Here is a 13729-nt window from a genome sequence, read left to right as displayed (position 1 = left end):
CATTTCATTTTGAACCAAAACTCTGAACAGTACACTGAACAAGGGTTAGTGAGTGAAGTATCATGCTGTGGTTGCGTAGCTGCTGGGTTACAAAGTAGACGTGGTTTCGAAAATCAACAACAAACCCAAAATACCAGCAATTTTGGAGAGAGGGAAATTATATGCAAAATTGGGAAATTGGTCCTCTGTTGATGGTGAATCACAGCTTCCTTTTTAGTGTTTCGGAATCTCCTGCTCCTCAATGCTTTCAGAATGCCACAGACTCTCTCCTGTCTGGAGAAACGTATGTCACAACCTGGCACATACACATCAGTGTCTAAGCCGTTGCAGTAAGCGATCAAGGATACCCGCGTTTTAGAAGATGATATCTGGAAAGAGTAAAGCATGACTGAAAGAAATGGCTCTCTAAGGGTGGCATTTCTGGGATGTAACAATAGGCAGTCTTTTTTATATTTCTCAGGTCACACCCCCAAAGTGGAAATTGTCTTGAATATGAAAAAAAGAATATAAGAAGTGTTTAAATAAAAAAAAAACCTATGTTAAATGGACCAATGCGTAACCAACCGAAGATTCAGCTAATATAAGCGTTAGTATTAAGGCTTTAAAGTAAAAAATGATATTTTAGCTTTATGATCATAGTTCTCCATAATATCGAAATTTTCTAAAAATAAACATTCAAGCTTTTTTTTGTGTTTAAGAAATAAATTCTTCTAGTTTTTATTTTGTTGTTTTTTCCACATAAACTTGAAACAATGTTACTGTCTAGGACTCTAATGATTTCCTATTTCTCAGCAAGTAGCGATACAGATTTGCCCTTAATTTCTGTATTGAGAAATATATTTCACATCTAAAAATTTTTGCTGCCCTCTGGTGGACACAGTTCAACAATTAAAAGTATAAATACATATCAAGTTCAAGTTCTATATATCAAAAAAAAAAATTTTTTTTTTTTTTTTTATATATCAAGCAGTCTCTTATTTGGATATGTTCCCAAAGTTCCTTTCTATGTTTGGCAATCCAAACGCATTTTTCAGATAAAAAGATATTATATCATAGTCGTTTATAAATCCCTATTATAATACAGGAAGTACTTAAAAGATGGCACCCGAAGAGTCTAATGAGATGCTGTGACAATGAGTTTGCGAGAAAATGCACTGCAGGTTATCATTTAGGATTCCAGGGACCATCTCCCCTACTGTAGCCTTGGCCCCAGAAGAGGGTTAAGTTGGATTCCCTGAGCCCCAACCCTGGGTGCGCTCCTGTGGTTTGGGGCCCTGGTAGAGCTGCTAGACCGGTGTGCGTGTGTGTGTGTGTGTGCGCCCGTGCGTGCGTGCGTATATACGTACGTGCGAACGTGCGTGCGTGGGCCCAGGAATGTGAAGTACAGAACTGAAGGCTTTCTAGGAAGTGGGGTGGGTGGAGCCTAATTAAAATCCCTCGGACAGAGATGAGCAACAAGGAGCAGGATAAGAAACTGAGTTTGAGAGAAGTGGGGGGTGTGGAAATAAGGTCCATAACGGGATGGAAGGATGAGACTGATTGCAAAGACAAGGAGAAGTTAGTGAAGGACCATGGTAAGGGCAGTGGTGGGTGGAGCCGGCTTGTACTTACAAGTCAAGCGTTAAATTCTCAGGAATCTTGCAAGCCTGTTCCTCAGTTCTATGGAGGTGATGTACGTGTTTTGTCTAGGTATGATGGAAAGACTACAAAATGCTGTGCTACTGTGCATCCGTTCCTAGCCATGCATTCAGTGACATTGTTAGCTTGAAATCGGTCATGTGAGAATACAAGGAAATTGAGAAATACTACAAACCAAGGGTTCCCTCTTCTCTGGAGAGCTGGCGGTTAAATCTTTGCCAGCACGTCACTGGGTAAGAGGGTGGGGGCGGGTCTCATAGGGGACATAAGAAAGAGGCTTCCTTTGTAAAAAAAAAAAAATTATTTTTAGTTTTACCACCTGTGGTGGTTAATTTTATGTGTCAATTTGGCTAGGCTATAATTCCCAATGGTTTGGTCAAACAGACCAGTTGCTATTCCATAATGTAGTTTCATGCAATGTAATGCAGTCACCATCCATAATATAATCTAATGTGATTAATCAACCAGTTGAAATAAAAGTTTCCTTAGGGTGTATTCTGCCTCCAGACTATAAATAGATATTTTACTAGAACTTGCGTTCTCCACTGTGCACTCTTCTCATCACCTGATCTACGGATCTTGGGATGCAAACCTTCAGAAGCTTCCAGCCTACTGCCTGACCTATGGATTTTGGACTTGCCAGCTCTCACAATTGCCTGAGCCAATCTCTTGAGGTAATTTCTCTTTCTATATATACATGAGGGGCCCTGATGGCACAGTGGTTAAGCACTCAGCTGCTAACCTAAAGGTTGGTGGTTAGACCCCAAGAGCTAATCCACGGGAAAAAGGTGTGGCAGTTGACTTCCCTAAAGATTCACAGCCTTGGTAACCCTGTGGGGGCAGTTCTGCTCTGTCCTGTAGGGTTGCTAGAGTTGGGATGGACTCAATGGCAAAGGGTTTGGTTTATATACATATATCTCGTTGGTTCTGTTTCTCTAAAGAGTCCTAAGACACTACCTATGCTAGATATGTGCTCTAGTTAATTTGTTTATTCAACAAGGAAATATTTTTCGATTCTTGTTGAGAGACAATTTTTCCATGGGTCTCTTGCTTATCTTACAAATGAGAGAATGACTACCCTTTGCCCTGGACTATCTTTTCAAGGATGTTCATATCGCCAGTGGCCTTGGAAGATAAAGATCATGTCTCCCTCTAAGAGCAAAAGGTAGGCATGTTTAATGGCCATTATAAAACTTTTGGGTTCCCTAAGCTCCTGTACCATGACTTACTCTGTGTGCAGGTGTCATCTGGTCCTCTTTGTGGCACCACCTAGAACTTGGGGCTTGAGGAATAAGTGTGAAAATGCTGATGCGCTGGCAATTGCTTCTGTTGTGATTACTAAACTGTCCTATGTGTTTGGCCCAGGAGTCTTATTCTTTTTACCAGCATTCATAAAATAGTGACGTACTAACGTATTGGCTTATGATTAGGTTAAAATCTCAGCCCCTTCTCAGTTCTCAACAGTATTTTGTGTCAGTCACTGAGTTAGGTACTGGGACACACTGGTGAACAAGGCAGATAAGATCCCTGTTCTTGAGTTCAAAATTTATCTTGCAGGATTATAAACAAAAAACATTCATAGTAAACAATAAATATGAAAATTATATTGGGATAAGAATTAGGAAGCAATTGGACAGTGGTGTGATAAAGTAATAAGGCAGTGGAGAGGGAAATCTGCTTTACAAAAAGGTTATTGGGGAAGGTCTTTCTGGTAGGTGGTTGACTGAAGAGACAGTGATGAAGACTGAGGGAGATTAAGTAAAAGAAGTAAGGGATATAGTGAAAAGACAAGGTGCTATGAAGTGGCAGTGAAGAGTTGTTATTGTGGGCGGTATTTTTTCTTCTAGTTCCCTCTTTTTATTACTATGGTAAATAAGTGGCATGAGGGCCTTCATACTGTGGGAATAATTCTTACTCCTTGCCATGGTAAGTGCTGCTACCTGTCTGTGTTGGAATCATGTGAAATGAAATTCCAAATATTATATAAAGATTTGAGGAAATTTCTGGAAATAATATGTGGGGGCTAGATAGGAGTCATGTTAGTTGTGTGGGTGGAAGGGAGGACGGAGGCTAGAAGGGGTGGCTGTAGTGAGGGGAATGGAAAGCAGTGTTCCTCTGTGAGAGCTTGGAAGTCAGGGACCGACTGCCTGGAGTTTAAAAAATTTCACTCAACCATTATTCTGGAAAATTAGGTAGCAACCCCCCCATGGGAATGGTTACACTAACTGCTAAGAGTTAGAGTGAAGTTAGACTCTCTCAAGGACTGAGAGAGAGGCTTTTGAGACCAGTTTCTGGCACTTAATTGATTGCTGTATGACCTCTATGCTGTCTTTATGAGACGTGAAGCTTTTTATGAGAAATTGCTTGAATAGTCTTGCTGAAGATCTGAGACATGAAAGCAAAGGCAGTACAGCAGAACATAAAAGTTCACCTCTCACATCTTCCCCCAAAACAGGGTTTGAGCACTTCTGTGGATCTCTAGATATATGTGGTATAATTTGCACTCAAGGCAATTTAAAACTATTTTTATACTCAGTCATTTTGTATTGACATAAATGGATATTGCATAATGTGTGTTCTAGATTACTCTGTAAATTGGTTAAATGCTTGTTTCTTTTATTAGTGGCACAAACCATCAGGCAATGTACAGGTATGCACAAGGCAGCAGTTTTTGTTAGGTACCGTGGACTCGATTTCAACTCATAGCGATTTCTGTGACAGAGTAGAGCTGCTCCATAGGGTTTTCTAGGTTGTCAATAGTGCTGGCTTCTTTGGAGGGGAAGGGAGGGGAGGGTCCCAAAGTAAAACTCCAACAAAATAAACCTAGAAAACATCCAAATTGTTTTACTGTGAAATTTTGTTTAATGAACACATTGCCGTAATAATGTATTCCTGCATTTTACCAAGCAGTTAACATACATTATCATAGTCTCATGAGAATCCCCAAAAGTAGTTGTTCTTCCTCCCTTTTTTTCAGATGAGGGAGCAGACTCAGAAAGGTAGAGTAAGTTGCCTGGGTCATATATTGAGTAACCAGCTGAGTCAGGAATCGAGTAAGAGCCTTTTGAACATCTAGGCAGTGCTCTCTTATATAAGGCCTTAAGAAGTCCTTGCAGATTTCCTACTGTTTCTCTTTCAGTTTATGGGAATATTCTTGCTCTATGTCCTGATCCTTGGGATCACTGCCCGTTCTTGCTGGCCCAAGCTTCCTCTAGTCATAGATCTGATTCGAAATACGAGCCCAGTCCTTGTCTTGTGGAAAAGCAGAATCATTGCCTGTCTGAATGAAGTAGTGGTTTTGCATTTCCGAAAGTTTTGGAAAATTCTAACGAGAGAGTAATCTTTTGTGCAAGATTGGGCCATCATAAACACTGATCCTGGCATAATTTAATCCAACTTATCCTATTGATAGGGCAACCCTGGGTGGTGCTAATGATTTGCACTTGGCTACTAACTGGAAGACTGGTGGTTCAAATCCATGCAGCGGAACTGTGGAAAAAAGTCCTGGGTATTTACTTCTGTAAGAGTGCAGTCATTGAAAACTCTATGGAGTGCATTTCTACTCCGAATCACATGGCGTGTGCCATGAGCTGGAATTGAATCGACTTGACAGGACTTTTTTTATCCTTTGCTCTTGAGGCAACCCTAGCATAGTGGTTAAGAGTTATGGCTGCTAACCAAAAGGCTGGCAGTTCGAATACACCAGGTGCTCTTTGGAAACTGCAGGGGGCAGTTCGTCCAACTTCGTCCTATAGGGTTGCTATGAGTCGGAATTGACTCGACGGCATTGCTCTTGAATGCCGAGTAGCTAAGGCAAACGGAAGAAATGATGACGTAAAAGAGCCGAACAGAAGATTTCAAAGGGTGGCTCGAGAAGGCAAAGTAAAGTATTTTAATGACATATGCAAAGACCTGGAGTTAGAAAACCAAAAGAAAGAACATGCTCGGCATTTCTCAGGCAGAAAGAACTGAAGAAGAAATTTAAGCCTCAAGCTGCAATATTGAAGGATTCTTCAGGGAAAATATTAAATGATGCAAAAAGCATCAAAAAAAGATAGAAGGAATACACAGAGTAACTATCCCAAAAATAATTGGTTGGTGTTCAGCCATTTCAGGAGATAGCATATGAACAGGATCTGATGGTACTGAAGCAAGAGGTCCAAGCTGCACTGAAGGCATTGGTGAAAAACAAGGCTCTGGGAATTGATGGAATACCAATTGAGGTGTTTCAACAAATGGATGCAGTGCTGAAAGTGCTCACTGGTCTGTGCCAAGAAATTTGGAAGACAGCTACCTGCCCAACTGAGTGGAAGAGATCCATATTTATGCCTATACCCAAGAAAGGTGATCCAACAGAATGCGGATATTATCAAACGATGTCATTAACATCACATGCAAATAAAATTTTGCCGAAGATCATTCAAAAGTGGCTGCAGCAATACATTGACAGGGAACTGCCAGAAGTTCAAGCTGGCTTCAGAAGAGGATGTGGAACGAGAGATATCATTGCTGATGTCAAGTGGATCCTGGCTGAAAGCAGAGAATAGCAGAAAGATGTTTACCTGTGTTTTATTGACTATGCAAAGGCATTCGACTGTGTGGATCATAACAAATTATGGATAATATTGCAAAGGGTGGGAATCCCAGAACACAGTTGTGCTCAGGGGAACCTGTACATAGATCAAGAGCAGTCATTAAAATAGAACAAGGGATACTGCGTAGTTTAAAGTCGGGAAAGGAGTGCGTCAGGGTTGTATTCTTTCACCGTATTTATTCAATCTGTATGCCGAGCAGACACTCTGAGAAGGTGGACTATATGAAGAAGAATGGGGCATTAGGATTGGAGGAAGACTCGTTAAGAATCTGCATTATGCAGATGACACAGCTTGCTTGCTGAAAGTGCAGAGGACTATTGAAGCACTTACTGATGAAGATCAAAGACCACAGCCTGCAGTATGGATTACACCTCACATAAAGAAAACAAAAATCCTCACAACTGGACCAGTAAGCAACATCATGATAAACAGAGAAAAGATTGAAGTTGTCAAGGATTTCATATTACATGGATCCACAATCAACACCCATGAAAGCGGCAGCCAAGAAGTCAAAAGATGCCCAAAGACACAAGGAAAATATTAGCCCAAGAGACAAAAGGACCGTGTAAACCAGGGACTCCACCAGCCTGAGACCAAAAGAACTAGATGATGACCAGCTACCACCAGTGATCACCCTGACAGGAAACACAACAGAGAGCCCCAGACAGAGCGGGAGAAAAGTGCAGAGCAGAGCCCAAATTCATGTAAAAAGACCAGACTTAATGGTCTGACAGAGACTGGAGGCTCCCCCAAAACTATGGCCCCTGAACACTGTTAACTCAAAACTGAAACCAAGCCCACTCTTCAAAGATTAGACAGGACTGTAAAACAAAAAATAATATACGTGAGGAGCATGCTTCTTAGTTCAATCAAATACACAAGACCTGATCGGAGGCAGGATGAGAAGGCAGGAAGGGACAGGAACTGGTTGAATGGACACAGGGAACACAGGGTGGAAAGGTGGAGTGTGCTATCACGTTGTGGGGATTGCAACTAATGTCTGTTGTAGGGGAAAAAACATCACAAAGCTTAGTAAAGCAAAAAGAAAGTTTTATTCAGCATGTATTCAAAAAGACAAAAGTGGCAAGCAGACAAACATGTGGCTAGAGCTAATGTCTGCCCAAGTCCTAAGAATATTACAGAGCAGACAGAAGTGGGAAAATGGACAAGTGTGCTGCCACAGCCACGTCTGTCTGAGCCCAAGGAAGGTTACAGAGTCATCAGTATATATTAACATTACAAATGGGGAAAGCCATTGAAAGCTTCACCTTTTCACAGATTGACTAGAAAATGGGATCCTACATTTTGAATTGTCTTTCTTAATGTCATTGGTACAGGTTTCAGTATTGACAGGAGGGTCTTCATTGGTCTAACAAATTTCTATTCACTATATGTTAATAGAAAAAGATAAGAGTGAAAAGTCTTTTGTGTTCTGGCTTATGTGAAGGGTTCCCTAAAAGATATTTTCCAACATTATCCTATCTATTGTCTTTATACCTCAGGGCCCAGTTGATGTGTCTTTGTGAGCCCTTGTGAGCCCAACTCGAGCTGGGTCACATTCCCTATGCTCAATGACAGGGAATAATGATTCCAATATTATTTCCTAAATCATGTCACAAAACAATATGTGTATAAATTTTTGCATGAGAAATTAACCTTGAGCTGTAAACTTTTACCTAAAGCACAAAAATAATAATAATAAAAAAAAGAGATTGAAAATAAACAAAACAAAAAAACTTAGTATAGTCCCATTGAATAGAGTCTAGGGCTTGTGGACCTTGAACTTGGTCGAGATCACACAGCTAGCAAGTGATAAAATGGAGTTTAGAACCCAGGTGTGCTGTAATCCAAATTTCCTTGTCCTTTTCCTGACTCCTTGTCTCTTAGGATGAAGGGGATTTCACCCTATTCTAAGAAGAATTATTTCATTTTTAAGTGGCCTACTACTTGGTGGTTCGTTGTAACTGATCATTAACCATTTCTTTCCCCATGGACATTTTTTAGACATCAATTTCAAGGAAAAATAGATTAAGGACAGAATATAGATCAACCAGCTTTATTTCAATGAAAATAATTTCTTTTAAAATCTCTACTCCCTTTTTTATGGCTTTGTTTATGAGAAATCAATGGGTCATTTATTTACAGTTTAGCTTTTGTGTTTTACGTCGTGCAATGAGGTGGAATTCTAGGAACATATCCTAAACGTAACCCAAGCATAGAACTGTGTGTAGAACAGAATTAACAAATATTTGTGGATGGTGAGAATGAAAAAAAAAAAAAAAGAAAAGACGCATTGTGTTGGGCAAATCTGCTGCAAAAGACCTCTTTTAAAGTGTTAGAAAGCAAAGAGGTCACCTTGAAGGCTGTGGTGTGTCTGACCCAAGCCTTGGTGTTTCCAATCGCCTCATATGCGTGTGAAAGCAGGACGATGAATAAGGAGGACCGAAGAAGAATTGAGGCCTTTGAATTGTGGTGTTGGTGAAGAATATTGAATATTCCACGGACTGCCAAAAGAAGGAACAAATCTGTCTTGGAAGAAGTACAATTAGAATGGTCCTTAGAAGCAAGGATGGCGAGATTATGTCTTGCATACTTTGGACATGTTATCAGGAGGGATCAGTCCCTGGAGAAGAACATCATGCTTGGTTAAGTAGAGGGTCATTGGAAAAGAGGAAGACCCTCAATGAGATGGATTGACAGAGTGGCTGCAACAGTGGGCTCAAGCATAATGATTGTGAGGGTGGTGCAGGACCGGGCAGTGCTTTGTTCTGTTGTACACAGGGTCACTATGAGATGGAACTAATTCAGCAGCACCTAACAACCACTGCTACCCTAGATACAGTGGATCAGAGTCTACAGTTTAACAAGATCCCCAGGTGGTTCTTATGAATAATAAATTTTAAGAACCACTGGTCTCCTAGTGGTTCTCAGAATTTGTCCCTAACCAGCAGTGTTAGCATTGCCTGAGAACTTGTTAGAAATGCAAATTCTCATCAGGGGTTTGAAGCCCTGATAGAAACAGGTGACCTAAGAAGAGTTAGGGAAACCCTGTGGAACAGCTCCACCCTGTCCTGTAGGGTCGCTATGAATTGGAATTGACTCAATGGCAATGGGGTTTTTGTTTTTTTTAAAAGAACTAGAGGGCTGCCCTGAAAGAAATGATAAGACATCATTTCTTCCCGATTGTTGAAAAAACTTAGTGTGGTTGTTCCCTGATGTTTAGCGACCCCCTTTCTCTGGGGTAGCCCTGTGCATATTGTGTGTTAGGCCATGTGTACGGACACTGGACATGTCTGCTGTAGGTCTCTGCTGTCCCTGGCCAGGGCTGACTGATATAAAGACCTAACTGGGGCCAATCAGATATTACGGAAATTAAAACAACAACAACAAAAATAAAACACAAGACACCCCTTTATTGAGAAAAACGATACAGGTACTGAAAACGGCATAAAACTTTAAAGGTAGAGTTACCAGTCAAGAGAATCCCAATGTAACTACCATCCAGGTAAAAAATATAGCATTGCCAGCCTGCAGAAGCCTCTTCTTGAACACAAAGCTTTCCCTTGCACCTCTGAATAGGTGGTTTTTACAATAAATCACTGTCTTGTATTTCTTTACAGTATCTAAGCAGTATGTGTGTGTGTATACATGTACTTATATTTATATATGGTATTCATAGGAAACCTTGGTGGTATAGTGGTTAAGAACTACAGCTGCTAACCAAAAGTCGGGCAGTTCAAATCCACCAGGAGCTCCTTGGAAACCATATGGGGCATTTCTACTGTGTCCTGTAGGGTTGCTATGAGTCGGGATCAACTTGATGGCAGTGAGTTTGGTTTTGTTTTTTTATGGTATTCATATACTGTATGTATATATATATATATATGGTTTATATATGCATATATAGTTTATATATAGAAACTATATGTTGTTGTTGGGTGATGTTTTAGTTATTTAGTGCTGCTATAACAGAAATACCACAAGTGGATGGTTTTAACAAACAAATTTGTTTTCTCACAGTTAGGGGCTAGAAGTCCAAATTCAGGCTCTGGGAGAAGGCTTTCTCTCTCTGTCAGCTCTGAGGGGAAGCTTCTTGTCTCTTCAGCTTCCGTTTCCTGGTTCTTTGGAGATCTCCATGTGGCTTGACATCTGTCTTCCCCCATCTCTCCTCTGCTTGCTTGTTTAATCTCTTTTATATCTCAAAAGAGATTGACTCAAGGTACACCCTATACTAATCTTGCCTCGTTCACAACACATTACCAGATGGGACTATAACCACAGGCATAGAGGCTAGGATTTACAACACATATTTTGGGGGGACACAATTCAGTCCATAACAGGTGTGGTCAATCGAATTCTGACTCACAGCAACCCTATGGGACAGAGTAGAACAGTCCTGTAGGGCTTTTCTTGGCTGTGATCTCCGTGGAAGCAGAACACCAGATTTTTCACCTGCAGAGCTTCTGGGTACGTTGGAACTGCCAACCTTCTGGTTGCACCGCCAGGACTGTTTAGAAATTATATACATGGTTCATATGTACATATGGAGTCCCTAGGTGGTGCAGATGATTAAGCGCTGGGCTACTAACCCAAAAGTTGACAGTTCACACCCGCCCAGAGGTGCCTTGGAAGTAAGGCCTGGCAGTTTGCTTCTGAAGGGTCACAGCCTTGGAAATTCTATGGAGCAGCTCTACTCTGCACACATGGGGTTGCTATGACTCAGAATCGACACAATGACAACTAACAACAACAATGTATATACGTATATGGTTTATATGTAGAAACTACACATATATAGCATATATAAGAGTCCCTAGGTGGTCCAAATGGTTATGCACTGGAATACTAGCTGAAAGATTGGCAGTTCGAGCCCACCCAGAGGTGCCTTGGAAGACAGGCCTGGAGATCTGCTTCTGAAAGGTCACCACAGCCTTTTACACCATATGAAACAGTGTTTCTCTGCACAAATGGGGTCACTATGGGTCAGAATCAACTTGACCACAACCAACACACACGTGTGTGTGTGTATGTGTATGTGTGTGTGTGTGTATGTGTGTGTGTGTGTGTATGTGTATGTGTATATGTATACATATATATAACCCGTTGCTGTCGAGTCGATTCTGACTCATGGCGACGCCATGTGTATCAGAGTAGAGCTGCGCTCCATACAATTTTCAATGGCTGTGATCTTAGAGAAGTAGATCGCCAAGCCTTCCTTCCACAGCGTTACTGGGTGAATTCAAACTGTCAACCTCTGGTTAGTAACTGAGCACAAACCGTTTGCTCCACCCAGAGCCCTATATTGTTGCTGGTGTTAGATGCCATCAAGCTGGTTCTGACTCATAATGACCCTATGCAAAACAGAATGAAACACTGCCTGGTCCTGCGCCATCCTTACAATTGTTGTTACCCTTGAGCTCATTGTTGCAGCCACTGTGTCAATCCACCTCATTGAGGGTCTTCTTTTCCTCTGACCCTGTTCTCTCCCAAGCATGATGCCCTTCTCCAGGGACTGATCCCTCCTGACAACGTGTCCAAATTATGTAAGATGCAACCTTGCCATCCTTGCCTCTAAGGAGTATTCTGGTTGTACTTCTTCTAAGACAGATTTGTTTGTTCTTTTGGCAGTCCAAGGCATATTCAATATTCTTTGCCAACACCACAATTCAAAGGCATCTGTTCTTCTTTGGTCTTCCTTATTGATTGTCCAGCTTTCACATGCATATGATGTGATTGAAAATACCATGGCTTGGGTCAGGCACACCTTAGTCTTCAAGGTGACATCTTTGCTCTTCAACAGAGCCCCATGTGTATATCAAAAACAAAAACAAACAAAAAAATCCTTTGCCCTCGAGTCGATTCCAACTCATAGCAGCCCAATAGGACAGAGTAGAATTGCCCCCTAGGGTTTCCAAGGAGCAGCCAGTGGATTTGAACTGCTGACCTTTTGCTTAGCAGACAAGCTCTTAAACACTACTCCACCAGGGCTTCTAATTAGAATATGAGCTATGATAAAAACTAAAAACCCATTGCTGTGGAGTCATAGTGACCCTATAGGACAGATTAGAACTGCCCGATATGGTTTCCAAGGAGTGCCTGGTGGATTCGAACTGCCGACCATTTGGTTAGCAGCCGTAGCTCTTAACCACTACACCACCAGGGTTTCCTGGCTCTACTTATATATATATAATAAGTATGTTATCATATATAATATACATATTATATAAAATTTATATAATAGCCAATATTCTAGTTAGAGATTGTATTTGTGAGCTCCTCCAGATTACACAGATTTACTCATATTCATACATGTAGTACCTATCACTGTTCCTGACACTTAAGCATGTAGTAGTGTCTCATCTGTTTTGAGCAACTAATTCAATGATAATTTTTTAAAATAAGAGATCAGTATTTCACTTATCTTTTTGTTTTCATTATGTGGTAGAATAAGATTATGTGGCGAAAAAGAGGAAGAGCCTCAACAAGATGGATTGACACAGTGGCTGCAACAATGGGCTCAAAGAGCAACAGTTGTGGGATGGAGCAGGACCAGGCAGTGTTTTGTTCTGTTGGGCCTAGGGTCTCTATGAGTCAGAACTGACCTGACGCCTAACAACGACAACAACCTGTGGTAGAATAATATATATTGAGATACTTACTTCTGTTTCTTTAGGATCTAAAGCATTTCCTCAATTTGGATAGTTAGACCTTCTGCCTTCATTTCCTTAGGGAAGGGACAACACAGATGAATGAGATTATGAAAGAGTTCAATTCTTGGCTAATCTATTTCCTGAAGCCCAAGACTCATCAATAAACAGTGGATTTGGAAGATTAGATAAAGGGTTGTTTTTTCTGGCCCCTGTTACTCTGAACCAAAAAACGAAGCAAGTAGAGAGTAAATAAAATAGATGTGAGGGTGCCTCTGAAAAGCTGAAAACGGGAGTCTGATAGTTGCTTTTTTGCCTTCCTTGACTGCAACCCTAGAAGGATGCCAGAAACCCCAGATTGGTTAGGGGGCTCTGACGATCGAGGCGACCTGGACCATGCTGTGCTGAATATGGCTTATCATCACTTTGCAAGAGCTGAATGTTGAATTTTTAGGAGTTCTGCAAGCTGCTTGGCATCATGTTGGTAGCTTGAAATCAGCCAGGATGAGAGTCTTTATTCCGTGGAGATGGGCAAATGCCACAAATCAGTCCCTGCTTCCCACCACGGAGGGCTGGTTAAACATTGATAATGATCAGCACTCCACTGGACCTATGCCTCACTTCCCAGGTGGAACCTGGGAAGGTAGATGGACTGCAGAGGACCACACCGTCTTAATTTTTCACATCTAGTGTACAACTGGTGGTGTGAGGTGTCCAAGAAGATGGTCCTTCATCAGCCTCTCAGGGGTCCTGCTTGCCTCTCTGTGCCATGGAGAGCAGTAGAACAATTTCTCATGCATCCAAGAGCAGGACAGAGTGGGAAAATGTCTCAGACAACCCCAATAATTG

General features: G+C 41.3%; 1 long non-coding RNA gene across 1 annotated transcript; it reads left to right on the top strand.

The window, feature by feature from the left end:
- The first annotated feature begins 1517 nt into the window (after nt 1-1517).
- On the top strand, nt 1518-2831 carry LOC126061803 (uncharacterized). Its single transcript, XR_007513884.1, has 3 exons — nt 1518-1574; nt 2169-2312; nt 2743-2831. It is a non-coding gene; the product is annotated as an uncharacterized LOC126061803 (long non-coding RNA).
- The last annotated feature ends 10898 nt before the right edge of the window (nt 2832-13729 follow it).

Source organism: Elephas maximus, chromosome 18 (genome assembly GCF_024166365.1).
Source record: "Elephas maximus indicus isolate mEleMax1 chromosome 18, mEleMax1 primary haplotype, whole genome shotgun sequence".
In the NCBI taxonomy this organism is placed as follows: Eukaryota; Metazoa; Chordata; class Mammalia; order Proboscidea; family Elephantidae; genus Elephas; species Elephas maximus.
This window is presented reverse-complemented; position numbering and strand designations above follow the sequence as displayed.